The sequence below is a fragment of the Phyllobates terribilis genome, unplaced genomic scaffold (assembly GCF_046119375.1).
Source record: "Phyllobates terribilis strain yellow unplaced genomic scaffold, ASM4611937v1 Scaffold_11__3_contigs__length_659146591, whole genome shotgun sequence".
Taxonomy (NCBI): Eukaryota; Metazoa; Chordata; class Amphibia; order Anura; family Dendrobatidae; genus Phyllobates; species Phyllobates terribilis.
In genome coordinates, this window is record NW_027362771.1 from 652,179,836 (window position 1) to 652,194,464 (window position 14,629).

Below are 14,629 nucleotides of genomic sequence, written 5' to 3' on the forward strand. Positions count from 1 at the left end.
TGACCTTGGGCAGACACCATTGGACTTTGCCTTTCGAGACCTTACAGTTAGCTGAGTGAAGAAACCAGAGAAGGGATGCTGACATCTCTGGCAAATTTTCTTCAGTGCCGCAGAGTAAAAGATCATCCACATATTGTAGAAGAGTGACCTGAGGGTTATCTTGAACCCATGGCTCCAGAATAGACTTCATAGAATGAATGAATTGGTTAGGAGAGTTCTGGGCTCCTTGTGGAGTCCTGGTCCATGTAAGCTGTGCTCCTTGAAAGGTAATGCAAAAAGAAACCACGAATCTTCATGCAAGGGTATACTGAAGAAGGCGTTGGCCAGATCTAACACCGTAAACAAGGTGGCCGTTGGAGGCACCTGAGACAAGAGGGTGTTTGGGTTGGGTACCACCGGAGTTTCTAAAATGGTAGCTGATGCACCCCTGGGCCTTCGTCGCGCGGCATCGCGCGCACGGGAGCTTACTCGGAGCCGGATCTGTTGAGGGTTGTAGTCTCGTGGCGGTGACCCGGTCCGTGCCCAGGGAGTCAAACTGAGCGGCGATGTATTAGCGGTAGATGTTGGACGACTACGCCACCCGTTGAATGCAGCGAAGGAGCTGCCGCTGCAGGGCAGACCGCTGAGGCCGGTGGTAGGATTGTGCAGCGTGATAGTATCACCCCCAACGGGAGGGGTATGGCCTCAGGGCAGCCGACGTGGATGATGGGATTAGCAGGAATCACTCAGAGACGATGCGGTGTAATTCAGGGTCTTTGCTGGTGATAAAGATAGACCCTCCCGGAGTACTGGCTAGCGATCGGGGCCTGGTCAGTCCTTGAGCAGATGGGATCTCCCCTGGCCAGGCGGAGTTGTAGGCCTCCCAAACTGACAGTACTCTTCTGGCTACCTTGCTAGAGGCGGGTATAAGTAGCCCACGTCCCTGAGTGTACCGTGTGGTGCTCACCCGTATGGCCGGTGACTCGGGGCCTTCTAGTGGCGTCCGCTCCACGACGGCGGTGCTGGTCCCACGCGTGTGACCGTGTCTTCGGGTTTCTTGGCCAGAGGACCTGAAATCCCCTGCCGGGCGGTTTCTACTGCTGGGTAAAGATTAGTCCCCACAGCCTCGGACTCCGGGTCCGGTGATAGCTTCTCAGTCAGGGCGAGCTCTGCAGCTGCCAGCCCTGACTCCTTATAGCACTGCTCCCACAGAGCTCCTGATGTTCTTTTCCTAGATCTGCTTCTCTTCTCTGTCTCTACTTCTTCTCTACTCACTAACCCTGCCTCAGCCCTAGGTTTATATAGGGGAAGTTCTTCCCCTCCCAGGACTGGGCAGGAGGTGTGGCATGCACAGGATCCCTGACCAAGAGACCTCCCACCTGCTCTCAGACATAACATTGCTGTTACTGTGGAAACCAGACCCCTGGGGTGCCACATTCCCCCCTAGTGAAATTTAGTACTCCGGGACTAAACATATTTTTAGAAAAACATAACAAGGTATAAACAATAATAATACAATAAGAAAAACACATAAAGATGGTTACGGCGTGTCCGCAACCGGGTGCAGTCTTTGAAGAAAACAAAGGTGTCCATTTCACCAAAACAGGGAGACGTAACCAGGTAGGGGTCTGTCCTGCCCCGAGTCCTTAACAGTCTTTTAGTCCATTCCTGGGTTACGCTCCAACCAATTGTACAAGGATTCCCGGTAAATCCACCAAGGACTCCTAAAAATAACTAGAAACACATAATTATTTACAAGTAACAGACAGGTGACCACAAATAAAACAATTTAAACACTTCAAATCCTCCAACGTGCGGGTAACTGGCCTCTAGTGGCCCTAGTGGACCTACGGAGTTGACTGTCTGGCCCTGAACTACAGGGTGTAGGAGCTGTCAAGGGTAAACTGGGCAGCTGTCTACGGGCTCTTTGGCTCACTAGGGGTACGGCAGGCTCACTATGAGCAGAGGGTTGATCCTCCTGTTCTGCTTGTGTGGAGTCTTCTGCCTCCTGGACCGGCTGCTCTTCCAGCTCTACCTGTTGCTCCGTAGGCACTTGGGATGCTGGTTGGAGGAACGTGAGGACGGGTACCACAACTGCACCATTGACTTGAGTCCAGGATCGAGGGAAGTCTCCGAGCACAGTACTAACCATATCTTCCCTTTCCTCTACGGGTCGAGGGTCTTCTTGCTCTCCTTCTGGGTTCCGTAGCTGTTCGGGACACTTCTTCAGGTGATCCCGGGATACAATGGCTGTGGTTTCCCCTCCGTCTTTACTGATGGTACAAACCTTTGGGTTGTCGTGGCTTGAGGGCAGTACGGTGTAGGGGTCCTTCTCCCACTGGTCGTCCAACTTGTGGAGCCGTCTCTTCCTCTTCAAGACCTGCTCTCCAGGTACCAGGGGAACAGCGGGAGCATACTGGTTGTAATTTTTCTCTTGTCTTTCCCTAGCGAGACAGAGACTTCGCTCCACGCTCTCCTGTACTTTCCGGTACTGCTGCTGCCTCTCTGTGTCCCAGTCTGCTTCCGGTGAAGTGTCCTCGGGTGTCAGGACTCCCATCTCCAGGTAACAGGTAGCTTACCAGGCCTTGCCCTCATTAGGTAAGCCGGGGTACAGTTGGTGGAACCTACAGGGATGTAGTTATATAGGTCCACCAGGTCGGGCAGCTTCTCAGGCCACAGACTGCGTTCTTCCAGGGGCAACGTTTTCAGAAGATCCATTACCACCTGGTTCATTTTCTCACAAAGTCCATTAGTTTGCGGATGATAGGGTGTCGTCCTTATCTTCCGGCAGCCATACAGATTGCAGAATTCCTGGAAGACCTCCGCTTCAAAGGCAGGTCCCTGGTCCGTCAGCACTTGGTCCGGGTACCCGTGTGGACGGCAGAAGTGCTGCTGGAAGGCTCTAGCTGCTGTTTGAGCTGTTAAGTCCTTAACGGGGACGACAACCAAGAACCGGGAGTAATGATCCACAATGGTTAACGCGTAGACGTAGCCACTTCTGCTTGGGGTCAGTTTTACATGATCCAAGGCTACCAGTTCCAACGGCTGCTTGGTGACAATGGACTGAAGGGGGGTCTTCTGGCTGGCACGGTCCTTCCTTCTTAGGTTGCACGGGCCACAGTCTCTGCACCACCTCTCGATGGTTCCCCTCATGCCTACCCAGTGGAACCGCCCGCGCAGCAGGAACTCCAGCTTCTTCCATCCGAAGTGTCCAGCCCCGTCGTGGTATGCCTCCATCACCATGGCTGCGTCTCTTCGTGGCACCACTACTTGCCAGATTAGTTCATGCGTCCGGGAGTTAACCATTCTGCGGCACAACTTCCCCTTGTAAAGGAACAGTCGACTCTTCTCAGCCCACAGTTGCTTGGCTTCCTCCGGAGCGTCTGGGTCAAGGCGTGCATCTGGCTGAGTGAGCATCTCCTTCACCAGTCGGACGGCAGGGTCACTGTCTTGCGTTTCCTCCCAGTTGTAGTGAGGCAAGGGGTTAAATGTAGCGGCTTGCTTACTCCTTACCCGATGGGAATACTGGATAGTCCTATGACGGTGGAACGTGGGGAGTTCGACTTCTTCCAATCCCTCTGAATCTTCTCCTACGTCCGGTAGGTTTGGCATCCTGGACAGGGCGTCCGCGTTGGTATTGGAGCGTCCTGCCCGGTATTTGATTGTGAACTCGTAGTTGGACAGACGGGCCATCCATCTCTGCTCTAGGGCACCGAGTCTTGCCGTGTCCAGGTGTGTCAACGGGTTGTTATCCGTGTACACGGTGAACCGGGAAGAAGCGAGGTAGTGCTTAAAGCGTTCGGTGACTGCCCACACCACTGCCAGGAACTCTAGCTTAAATGAGCTGTAATTCTCAGGGTTCCTTTCGGTGGGTCGCAGTTTTCGACTGGCGTAAGCGATTACTCGTTCTTTCCCCTGCTGGATCTGGGACAGTACGGCTCCTAGCCCGATGTTACTTGCGTCGGTGTAGAGGATAAAGGGCTGGCTGTAATCAGGGTACGCCAGGATTTCATCCCCCGTGAGGGCCATCTTCAGCTGGCGGAAGGACTCTTCTTCTAACTTCTCCCATTTGAAGGGCGGCTTCTGGTTCTTGGCCTTCCGGGACTGGCCTATCAGGAGGTCCTGCATAGGAGCTGCCTTTTTGGTGAAACCGGGGATGAATCTGCGGTAATAGCCTACCAACCCGAGGAACTGCCGCACTTCCTTTACACTGGAGGGACTTGGCCATTCCTTAATTGCGGTGATCTTATCAGGGTCGGGAGCCACTCCGTCAGCGCTCACCACGTGTCCCAGGTACTGCACCTTTGGTTTTAGGAGGTGACACTTGGAGGGTTTTACCTTTAGGCCGTAGTTTGCCAGAGCTTCGAACACTTCCGCCAGGTGTTTCAGGTGGTCCTCATAAGTCTTGGAATATACGATGACATCGTCCAGGTACAACAGGACCGTCTCGAAGTTTCTGTGGCCCAGACAGCACTCCATTAATCGTTGAAAGGTTCCTGGTGCGTTACAGAGTCCGAACGGCATGCAGGTAAACTCGCTAAGTCCCATCGAGGTGGTGAATGAGGTCTTCTCCCGGTCCGCCTCTGCTACAGGAACCTGCCAGTACCCGCTAGTGAGATCCAAGGTAGAGAAGAAGTTAGCAGATCTTAAAGCAGCCAAAGACTCCTCTATCCTTGGTAAGGGGTACGCATCCTTGTGTGTGATACGGTTGATTTTCCGGTAATCTACACACATCCTCATGGTGTTGTCTTTCTTTTTGACTAAGACTAGTGGAGCTGCCCAGGGGCTACAGCTATCCCTGATCACCCCAGCCTCCTTCATGTCCCTAAGCATCCCCTTGGCGTGTTGGTAGTGTGCAGGGGGTACGGGTCGATACCTCTCTTTTATGGGAAGATGGTCTCCCGTGGGGATGTGGTGTTCTACCCCCTTGACTCGCCCGAAGTCTAACGGGTGTTTACTAAACACTCTCTCGTACTCTTGAACCACCCGATAGACTCCCTGTCTCTGGTGTGAGGGAGTGGAGTCAGTACCCAAATGTAGTTGCTGACACCAGTCCTCCATTGTTTCCTTAGAGCCGTTACTTTCCTCCGGGGAAGATGGAGGCAAGGGTTCTACGGACTGTATGGAATTTTGATTGATGGTATACAATTTGGCTAGCGTGGCATACCGGGGCAGGTACACTTCCCTCTTCCCGATATTTATTATGCGAACGGGCACCCTCCCATGGCGTACATTGACCACCCCCCGTGCTGTCAAAATGGTGGGCCTACTGTCTGAGTAAACTGGTTCTACCATTGCCTGGTAATCTCTAAATCTCAGACCAATAGCTGCCCGGCACGAAATCATCATTTCACTTTTTGGGGGCATGGCAATAGGAAAAGGGTCACACATTCTTACGCTACCAATCTCACCACCGGAGAGTTCTATCTGTTGCCGTCGCATCAGTGCCCGGATCTCTTTCTGGAGCACTCGCTGCTGGCCGGAGCTGGCGTTCTTGGCAACCTGCTGTAAAAGGAAAATCACCTCTGCAAGACAATTTTCAATTACATTAGTTCCTAGAGTTATCTTTGGGTGACTCTCGCGCTTGTCAATGTCTACAATGATCAGTCCCTGTGCCGCCAATTCGACTCTACCGATTTTAATGGTCACCTCTTTAAATCCAATCTGTGGCACGGGCTGACCATTGCTGGCGATGATACTCAAGTCGTCGTCAGGGTAGCGGGTGATATCCGAGTCATTCCAGTACTGCTTGAAGAGCACGTACGGGATAGTGGTAACCTGTGACCCGGTGTCCAGTAGGGCACTCATGGGGATGCCATCCAGTACCACGGGCAAGACTGGACGTCCTCCCACATATTTGTCGCGCCAGTTCGATGGGCCTGATGATCTTTTTCCTGGGGTTTGGCCCTCTACCCCAGGTTGTGCCAGTTTAAAGGACAGTACCTTGCCATATGTCCGGGTTGATTGCAGCGGCGGCAGATGGGTTGTCCGTCCTCGTTGTATCGGTCGCTGGGTCTTCCTCTGGCCGGTGGGGTCCTCCTTGGTCGACGCCACGGGATGTCCTCCGGTCCGGATGCCAGCTGGATCTTCCCTGGAGTGGAAACCTGTAAAGACTGCACAGTTCGGGTTAGCGCGGCAACGCTTTTAGCTAGCTCTTGGACCTGATGGTGCAGGTCTGGAGCCGGGTCATTGTTCAAAGCCTGCGCATCAGCTCCCACAGGCCCTGCCGACAAGGGTGCCGCCTCCTGGTGGTAAGTGGTAGTGGGGCGTCTGTGGGTCACAACGCCACCTGGTGCCGGTTCTCGGAGCACCCGGATGGCTCTGTCCTTGAACTGTGCAAATCCCAGATGAGGGTCCTGTAAGGCCATTGCCCGCAACTGGGTTCGGTGGGCATTGCAATATAAACCCTCTATAAATTGTTCAGTCAACAGCCTGTCCTCGTCTCCCACGCCTTCAGGGTCGGTCTGCTTAATGGCTCTCAGGGCCTCTTGTAGGTTCAGGGCATAGTCCCTTATACTCTCGTGTGCTCGCTGCTTGCACCCGTAGAATCTAAGCTTGATCTCGGCTGAGGTGCGGGTATCAAAGGTGTCCCTCAGCCGGGTTAGTATCCCTGCAACAGTCCTTCCCCCAGGTGGCCAGGACTTTACCTCCCTTTGGGCTGCCCCGGTTAATTGGGCCACCAGGATGCTCACTTTTTGCTCTTCTGTGAGGGGATACACCTGGAAGAGGCTATCCAGCTTTTCTCTAAAGTCATGCAGGGTATGTGACTCCCCTGAGTACTGGGGTAGCCAGGCCGTTCCCGGGATATAGGGCATGGTGAAAGGCATGACTGCAGCAGCGGTGGCGCTGGCGGGGGTTGAGGCAGTGAAGCTCTCCTCCGTATCCGACATCTTCCTCCCCCCTAGTGGACCATGGCCTACCTTGCGATGATCCTCTTCCGTAGGCCGCGGCTCCGCAGTGGATCGTCAGGGTTGAGGACCTTCCGTCGCGCTCCTGTGACGTCGGCGTCTGCTGGGCTCCTTCCAGGACCTTACGCAACGTCCGGACGTGAGGCGGGGCTTCAGTTCTCGCGCGCTTTCGGAGTCCACGCCCCTCTTCTTCCCGCGCGGCGTGTTCAAGATGGCGTCCAACGGCGGGAAAACTCCACGGATGGCGGGAAGAAGGCAGAAGATGGCGCCGGATGGCGGGAAAACTTCGCGGATGGCGGGAAGAAGACAGAAGATGGCGCCGGATGGCGGGAATCTTCACCACTGGTAAGTTTGAACAGTCTTTTTCAGGCACGCAGTACCCGGTGGTTGCGGGCACGAGATCCTGCCGACTACGCCAAATGTTGACGCACCCCTGGGCCTTCGTCGCACGGCATCGCGCGCACGGGAGCTTACTCGGAGCCGGATCTGTTGAGGGTTGTAGTCTCGTGGCGGTGACCCGGTCCGTGCCCAGGGAGTCAAACTGAGCGGCGATGTATTAGCGGTAGATGTTGGACGACTACGCCACCCGTTGAATGCAGCGAAGGAGCTGCCGCTGCAGGGCAGACCGCTGAGGCCGGTGGTAGGATTGTGCAGCGTGATAGTATTACCCCCAACGGGAGGGGTATGGCCTCAGGGCAGCCGACGTGGATGATGGGGGTAGCAGGAATCACTCAGAGACGATGCGGTGTAATTCAGGGTCTTTACTGGTGATAAAGATAGACCCTCCCGGAGTACTGGCTAGCGATCGGGGCCTGGTCAGTCCTTGAGCAGATGGGATCTCCCCTGGCCAGGCAGAGTTGTAGGCCTCCCAAACTGACTGTACTCTTCTGGCTACCTTGCTAGAGGCGGGTATAAGTAGCCCACGTCCCTGAGTGTACCGTGTGGTGCTCACCCGTATGGCCGGTGACTCGGGGCCTTCTAGTGGTGTCCGCTCCACGACGGCGGTGCTGGTCCCACGCGTGTGACCGTGCCTTCGGGTTTCTTGGCCAGAGGACCTGAAATCCCCTGCCGGGCGGTTTCTGCTGCTGGGTAAAGATTAGTCCCCACAGCCTCGGACTCCGGGTCCGGTGATAGCTTCTCAGTCAGGGCGAGCTCTGCAGCTGCCAGCCCTGACTCCTTATAGCACTGCTCCCACAGAGCTCCTGATGTTCTTTTCCTAGATCTGCTTCTCTTCTCTGTCTCTACTTCTTCTCTACTCACTAACCCTGCCTCAGCCCTAGGTTTATATAGGGGAAGTTCTTCCCCTCCCAGGACTGGGCAGGAGGTGTGGCATGCACAGGATCCCTGACCAAGAGACCTCCCACCTGCTCTCAGACATAACATTGCTGTTACTGTGGAAACCAGACCCCTGGGGTGCCACAGTAGCTGCATTGACGGCTCTGAGATCCTGAACCAACCGGTATCTTGGAGGCTCTCCCGGAGCGGTTTTCTTCTTTGGCTTAGTATCCTTTTCCATTTTTAGCATGGCGTTTTGGAAAGCTTTGACAATGTCCACCGCGTCGTTAAAAGAAGAAGAACGGATCTCGGGGCGTACCCTCAGAACCTCATCTCTGAGGGCGTCTTGTAGGCCATCTACTAGGGCCTGAACCAACAGGGCAGCCTGCGTCTTGACGTGAGGACTGTATCCGAGATCCTCAAAATGCATGCTGAGTCTTGCAGCATATCTTTCCACAGATTCATCAGGGTCTTGTTGAACATCTTGTACAGACCCAGCTTGATCTGACAAGCGATTCTGAGCCCAGGCTTTTAACTGTTTCATGTATTCTAGGCCGGATTCATACGTACTAAGGGATCCTGCTTTTGTGGAATCCATGGCCTTTTGAAAGCTCTCCGTTTTCGGCTAAGTGAGCCTGGCATTCTGCAGCCAGAGTGGAACCAGCAGCAAGGGCAATTTTACGAGCCAATCCTCCAGCATGGCTCATACGGGTGTTTGCAGGGTTGATTATGGCCCCCACCCGATGTGTAAGGATGTCACCATAGCCTATTGACAGAGTGACGGGGCGTCCTGATGGGTCTACTAGGTTCCGGGAGCGGCAGGGGTCCCAGACTTCTGAGGGGCTGGGGGGTGGTGCTCTTTCAGCAGTTGCTTGGAGCAAGGGCCGGAGTATGGGCAATGAATGTGGGGTGGAGGATGCCATAGGAGACGTATGGGGTAAAGGGGGGGGGGGCTGGAGTATCTTGAGCCCATCCCTCATCTGGCTCCGTATCGTCTTGAGTAACAGTATGTTGGCGGAGGGAGAGCAGTCTGGCCTGAAATTCTGGGGAGTTGAGGAGGATATCCCCAGAGTTATGGGCGACCCCCATGGTGAACAGAGGGAGCGCCTCAGCATCGTGGACTGGAGCAGAGGGTATCACATTAGTTTCAGATGGGTGCTCTGGGACTGCGGGCTTTTCCACCCGTGCTGGCGGCTGGTAATAAGCACCGGACGGATCTAGTAGCGGATATAGGCCGGATTGGGGTTTCCCGGGTCTCCCACAACAAGTAAAAGGTGTAGTGAGATGGCCGTTGGAGGGAGGAGGGGGGAAGAGTTGGAGTGGGAGTGGGATTGTTCTTGGGGGCAGGCTGGGCATCGTGCCATGGGCGGCCCGCCCCACAGACACAGCAGAACTTCGCCCAGGGCGGGTTCTTCTCTTCGCACATACGACACGTCCATCCTTCCGATGATTTAGTGTCGGCGCCATTATAGGGTGGTGGCTGAGGGCTCGGTGTAGTGACAGGCATCAACGGGGTTACGGCCAATTTAGGGTCACATAACAAATCACATTCTGCAGCTTTCATGTATCCGAACAAAGGCTCGGCATTCTCTGTTCCCCCCTGCACCATCTACTCTAAGATGTGTCTGAGCCTGGTGCAGGTGTCCTTCATCACTCAACTTCCCTTATTTTGTATAACGCATTCCTTCTACACTGAAGGCAGAAGTCTGCCCGTACTGGGTAGTTTTATCATTTAATACAGATTCCTAACATTCTTAACAGCCTCCTTGCTTTCCCGTGACTCTAGTAGCTGGATAACTCCCACTGCACCATCCGGCAATTTGTGAAGCCTTTCAGATTTGAACATACGCAACATTTTCTTATAGAATGCAATGATCTGTCGCGACTCAGATCACTGGTGCAGTCCACAGGTCGCCACTCCTCAGTGTAGAGCACACCTCAATACACTGATGAGATAGAGAGACACCTCAATCTATCTCCTTTCCTAACCGTCAGTGTAGAGCACACCTCAATACACTGATGAGATAGAGAGACACCTCAATCTATCTCCTTTCCTAACCTTGAATGGCGACTTTACAGTGCGACTCACCACGGCACCCTGATTACAGGTCACCACCCGTCAGTGTAGAGCACACCTCAATACACTGATGAGATAGAGAGACACCTCAATCTATCTTCTTTCCTAACCGTCAGTGTAGAGCACACCTCAATACACTGATGAGATAGAGAGACACCTCAATCTATCTCCTTCCTAACCTTGACTTTACAGCAGTCTCTGTGGTAGACGAAGAGCACTCCTCAATTCGTCACAGATTCTTTCTCCCTTACACTTCAATTCAAGAACGGCTTGGAATCGACTATCAGTCACGGGAGGCAGCTATCTAAGAAAAGTACAGTGACCGGGGGAGGAGGAGGTGGTGTGCACACGAGCACGCGCAGGCATGCGACGTCACTCGGTCTCACAGTTGCTGGTACGGGACGTGGCGCAGGACGCCCAAGGTCTCACCACTCGACCGGTCACCCACCCAGATCCAAACTGATAATCCCACAGGAACCGCTGCGGCTGACACACAGGCAAGTGAAACATATAAAATATATCTCAACTTACCGTGTTCAATGGAGGTTGATCAGGCCTCAAATTCAGCCGCCGCGGTCACCACCAGGGAAGTCAGCAATATGGGTCCGGGAGGGCGGCGTACCGCTAGCCACGCCCCACGTTGGGCGCCATTTGTCGGGGTCGTAGCGACATTCCACTCGTCCTCCAGTCACTCCAAATTAAGGCTATGAGCATGGGTCAACCATTCAAAGAATGAGTCAGATAACAAGCTGGTTCAAACTCAGAGCATGCTCAGAAGGCTACTGGCAAGCCACGATCTCAGCAATGTTCTGTCTTTATTTCCGCATGCACAAACTTAAATACACTACGTAATGGGGAGGGGAAAGAGAGTGTTCGGGGCGGGGTAAGCCATAAATGTCTAGTATCCAGCCACTCCTGATTGGTCCACGACTCCTTAACTCAGTCTCTGGGCAGACAACAGTCAGTTGATGTTTTGGTTTCATTTCTCTGAAACAGGTGCTTGGCTGATACTGGCGCCATCTTAGCATAAGTTTCGATCTAAGTAACACGTAGCAAGGAAAGCTTATTGTTATAGGACACAAAATGGTGGTTAGTACATAAGCAAAGCGTATAAAAGTATAAAAGTATAAAAAGAAGAAAATATATATTCTTTTTTACCCTGACAATATGTGTCTCTAATATAGTTTGTTACACTTACACGAACTAGAAACAAGCAAATCTCTCCCTGACGCAGCAGCTCCTCTCCCTACACTGTCTGATCCGGAGTGACTGTGACGAGCATGGCGGCGCCAGGTCTTATATAGACCAGATGACGCTGTGCGGTCAGCCAATCACTGTAATGCCACAACCAACATGGCTACAGCATTACAGTGAGTGGCAAGCAATCCCTGCATGTTCATTGGGTCTCTAAAGAGTACCAAACATACAGGGAGGGGACCCGAGCTCTCGCCGAGCAACCCCGGAAATACTCGGCGAACGCCGAGCATCTCGAGCAGTGAGATGGTCAGACGAGCACCGAGAAGTAGCGAGCATGCTCGCTCATCAATAATTGTGACATCTGCTTGTCTTTTCTTACTGTCTTCACAGCATGTCTGTCTCCTTTCTCAGGCTATGTGCGCATGTTCAGGATTTGAAGTAGAAATTTCTTGAGCGTTTCTGCATCTCCTTAGCAGGAAAAACCCTGTGTGGTTTTACCGCTGTTTTGACACATTTTTGATACTGTTTTTGAAGCATTTTTGTACATCAATGAATGCTTTTTGGAGCTAAATAAAGTTATTTGGTGGGACATTGCTTAAACCCTTGGATTACCATCAGAACTGGGGTGAGTACATTGGTTAATTTAAATGATTAAATAAAGTGTCTGTTGTATTTCAAATAAAGTGTTTGCTCTGTGTCTGTGTTCATTTAACTCTTTACTTTACTTTAATTAGGTTTGGTGATGAAAGGGTCTGATTGACACCTTGTCATCACCAAACAAAAGAGCTGGGTGTCAGCTAGTCCCATTCACCCAATCCCCATTAACATTTCTATTCACGTAATTTATGCAGCAGCTGTGAGCTGCTATTTTTAGCCCAGGAAGGTGCCATTTGCAAACATGGTCCCTGGCTATTATTAACAGCTCACAGCTGTTTCTTTAGCCGCTACATCCGCCTGATCTGCACTCAGCAGTGCTTTGGACGCAGCATATTTTTTCAGCGTCCAAAACGCGCTGTTCTAATTCCGCACTTTTGTTGTCGGTACATGTGAATCCACCGCATATAATGTCACTTCAATCGGTCAAAATCTGCAGCGGAGACTAGTGTGTTCGCTACAGAAATTGACATGCTGCAGGTGAGTTTGGGTACATCGCCACAATCAGGAGCCGCTGCAGGTTTGATGCTGCATGTTTATACAGCGTCAAACCCGCAGCGTTCAGATGTTACAGCGTCGTGGATGGGATCTCTAGAAATCCCATATCCACTATGCATGCATCTGAGGCTGCGGATCACTGGACACTGACATGCGGTGCGTCTTTCAGGACCGCAGCATGCCAAATTCTCTTGCGGAGTCGCTAGTGTCCGCAACATAAATTTGACCACTAGAATGTATAGAATGCGGTAAATACGCTGCGTTTAATAGAATGCAACAATTTGGACACAGCAAAAAATGTGCGTCCAAAGCGCTGCTACGTCCGGATCGTGGGCAAAGAGCCTAAAATTAAAAAAAAAAACTGGCGTTGGCTCCCGCATTATTTTTATAACCAGCAGAGGGAAAGCCGACCGCTGGGGGCTGAGCTTAGTAGCCGGGGAAGGGGCCATTAGCCAACAATATTTCCTTGCTATTAATATCAGCCCACAGCTGTTTGTTTAGCCTTTACTGGCTAGATTACAGGGGGGCCCCAGAAAATAATTGACGTGGGGTCCCCCTATAAAATTTAACCAGAAAAGGCTAAACAGACAGCTGCGGGCTGATATTAATAGTCATGGAAGGGGCCATGGATCCTGGCCCCCTCAACGGCTATTAATATCACCCCTCAGCAGTCCCAGAAATGGCGCATCCATAAGATGCGCCAAATTTGGCGCTTAGCCTCCACTCTTCCTACTGCCCTGTAGCGGTGGCGAGTGGGGTAATGGGGTTGTGGTTCAGGTTCACGTCAGCCTTGTATTGGTGGCTGACATGAAGCCCAGATTAGTAATGGAGAGCGCGCATAAGACGCCCCCATTACTAACCACGTAGTAAAGTTATCACTGCCTTCTCAATAAAAGACACAACCAGAATAAAGTATTTTAATGAAATAAAAAACACATGGTTTTCAAAACATTTTTATTGCACTCTGTCCGTGAAGTCATCGATCTTCTGAAAAAAAGTAAAAAAACAAACAACCATATTGCTCATCTGTCCGCTGTCAACAACGCAGTCCACGATTATGGCCACGATTGTCCCTCGGCGATCCGGGTCACTTGTACAGCAGTGACATCAGCAATCACTGATGTCACTGCTGTAGAAGCCAGCAATGTACACCGACAGGAGTGTAAAATCACTCCTGTCAGTATACATTGCTGCTGGAGTGAGGTCACTGGGGTTCATCAGCTGAAGATCAGCCCCGGTGAGCTCACCACCATGGGAATATTCTTCACAATGTTCCCACGGTGAGGTCACATGAGCGACCAGTTGATCGTTCACGAGACCGCAGGTGAATGCGCTCCCTGCAGTGTACCGCAGGGAGGAGAACATAGCCGGGGACCAGGACAAGGAGGACACCAGGGGGCGCCGGCCAGGTGAGTATAGTGTTTTTTTTTTTGTTAATTGTTACTTTTTTTTTCTTTTTTTTTAACCACCGCGGGCACGCTGTCTTGGCTGAGGAGACTACTGCTCCCCCCAGCGGGGGTTATCAGCGGGAGTAGCGGTCGGATGAGAGGAGTAGTAGTCCCCCTCTCCCAACCCGAGTACCACCTGCACCGCGTTTCCGCCGCAAATTCATGCCTATTGGCTTCAATTGAAACACAACAAATCCGCAGGTATAAATTCAAGTTCAATTTAAGTCAATGGGTGCGAATTCGCGGCAGAAACACACGCACAATGGTCATGCTGTTTTTTTTTCCGCAATCGTAATCCTGAGCGGAAATTTCCGCATCATGTGCACAGCACATCAGGATTACCATTGCAATAGCTGGCAGAGCGTTTTTGATGCGTTTTTGTGGCATTTCCGGAAGGGAAAACTTCCGCGAAAATGCATCAGAAACGCTACGTGTGCACTTAACCTCATTCCTGTCTCTTGTGTCTCTCCTGCCTGTTCATTCTATGTCTCCTGTGTCTTATCTGCCTGTCCCATCTATGCTCCCTAGATATTTCCTCTGTCTGCCTTTCTCCTCTTCCTGCATGTCTCCTCTGTCTCTCTCCTCTTCTTACC

The 14,629-nt window shown here is 52.2% G+C and overlaps 1 protein-coding gene across 5 annotated transcripts in view; it reads left to right on the plus strand.

Moving 5' to 3' along the window:
- Positions 1–14,629, plus strand: part of LOC141167189 (phospholipid scramblase 1-like) — a 477,203-nt gene that overhangs the window by 375,169 nt on the left and 87,405 nt on the right. The gene's annotated exons all lie outside the window — the stretch shown is intronic.